Raw genomic sequence first — 2,247 nt, 5'->3', positions numbered from 1 at the left:
CATTGACTCTATGGAAAGCCATGAGTCCATAATAGTAAACAGGAGAAAAATTACCATAAGGTTGAGTAAAGATGGTGAATTGACTAGCCTGTATTACTTTTGAATCTTTTTACGAACATGTTATTTTGATTCACTTACTTTATCAGTGAAAAATAAAAAATTTAGTAAATATTAAATACATAATTAAAAAGCATTTTGTGGCTCAAAAGAGGATGCCAGTAGAATGATTCTATAAGTTGTGACCATACGTTGGGCAAAGTCATTCTAGAGTGCCAAATTTCAATCAGATACAATTTCAAATATCTATGAACATTTTGTGGTCTTAAAAATATGAAAAAATTTTAAGATAGTATTTAGCTCAAAAGGTCTTTAAAACCAGTTTGAAAGGCATCTGCATTTCTTAAAATTCCGTCGTTATAGACAGAGAACTTAGAAGTTAAAGATTACAGAAGTAAACATATATTAATGTATCTTAAGAGTCAAAATTCAAATGATCATTCCAGATAAGAGCAACCAAACTTTGTGAATGAACAAAGGAAGCAGAGAGTGTGTGCAGGTCCCACTCAGGGACATGATCCATGTGATCCAGTGTTAATATCTGTATGTCAAGCAAGAATCTCTGCATATTTTGGACTTTATACACTTGTAACATATAAGAGAATTTGACCTATTAGAGTGATGGCCTCCATCTCTGATTTAAAGTGTATAATTCAATAATTTGTTTAAATTGGTCATTTTTTATGAAAGTATTATTGACATATAACTATCATAATTTCAGGTGTACAACATGATTTGATAGCTGTGTGTCTTGCAAAATGATCACCACAGTAAGTCTAGTTAATATCCATCACCATACATAGTTACAGAATTTTTTTCTCGTGATAAGAGCCTTTAAGATTTACTCTCAGCAGCTTTCAAATATGCCATATGGCATTATTAACTGTAGTTGCCGTGCTGTGCATTATATCAATGCCTTTATTTTGTAACTGGAAGTTTGTACCTTTTGACTCCCTTCACTCATTTTACCCACACCCCAGCCCCTACTTCTGGTAAACACCCGTCTGTTCTCTGCATTGCTTGCTGGTGTTTTTATTTTTTAAGTTCCACATATAAAAGAGATCATATAGTATTTATCTTTTTCTGCCTAACTTCTTACATTTACCATAGTGCCCTGAAAGTCCATCTAGGTTACTAATGGCAAGATTTCATTTTTTTAATGGTTGCATAACATGTTATTGTATATATGCAACCACCTCTTTTGTAATTCGTTGTGATTTCTCATCTAAATAATATTCACTTCCATTCTAATTTTTTAGACTTTTTTCTTAAGGAGAGTCCTCCAATCTGTATAAACTTTAGGCCCCACAAAACTTGGATCTGCCTGACCGTATTATGTTACAAAAACTAAAGCAGCACTATATGTACTGTACTGACATGGAAATAAGTACATGACATATTGGTATGTATAAAATTTGAATTTCAGAATCATATCAACAGTATAATCCTACTTCAGTAAAAAAATATTTTTCAAGTTTGACTCTATACTACAATCTTTGTTTCTCACTACAGTACATGTATTCATTTATATCGTAGTTTTTTAGTTCTAAAAAAAGCGAAAGTGAGTTTTCAATCTTAGTTCATCCTTGTAAATAGTAATAAAACACTTCAAAAACTCGAATATGCGTATTCACTCATGTTAACATTATGAAACTGGGCTGTAACCTGAGATACTGGCAAACAGTCTCTGTGCTGACGTGGTGGTCACTCAGTGCGCATGCGCTGACGTGGCCATAGCGCTCCGAGGCGGGGCCTCGCGAGTGGGGTTCTTCGTTGTTGTAACGACATCGACTTTAAAGGCTTTTCAAAAACATCTCCGAGCAGTTACGTGATGTTTCTGAATTGAAATGAAGTGAAAATGAAATCCTGTGTACGCAGAAGGGTCAGGAAACCGTGCAACATGGCGCAGTTCGACTTTAGGCATATCGCTTGCGGGGTGGTGACGGCCTAGTCCACGTGTTTCTCGGCCCCCCTGGCAGCGCAGGCCCAGGCCCACGCCACCGCAGTTCCGGATGAGACGTGTACAGATTCCAGGGCCAAAGAGGCCTCGGGAGCCATATGTCGTGCAGGGGAGGCGGCGATGGCGCTGTAGGGGAGGCGGCGATGGCGTTGTTCGGACTGCTTGAACAGAAGCCGCTCAACTCCAGTAACTTGGGTATCCGGACAGCGAAAGCCCCTCATGAGCCCCCA

General features: G+C 37.8%; 1 protein-coding gene across 2 annotated transcripts in view; it reads left to right on the top strand.

The window, feature by feature from the left end:
• The first annotated feature begins 1,748 nt into the window (after positions 1-1,748).
• Positions 1,749-2,247, top strand: part of MOS (MOS proto-oncogene, serine/threonine kinase) — a 5,103-nt gene continuing 4,604 nt past the window's right edge. The window contains exon 1 of one of the 2 annotated variants that reach the window (XM_015598630.2): positions 1,749-2,212. The gene's annotated coding sequence lies outside the window, so the exon portion shown is untranslated. The remainder of the gene's footprint in view (positions 2,213-2,247) is intronic. The other variant, XM_006924068.3, reaches the window with a different exon arrangement.

This window comes from Pteropus alecto, unplaced genomic scaffold (assembly GCF_000325575.1).
Source record: "Pteropus alecto unplaced genomic scaffold, ASM32557v1 scaffold87, whole genome shotgun sequence".
Taxonomy (NCBI): Eukaryota; Metazoa; Chordata; class Mammalia; order Chiroptera; family Pteropodidae; genus Pteropus; species Pteropus alecto.
This window is presented reverse-complemented; position numbering and strand designations above follow the sequence as displayed.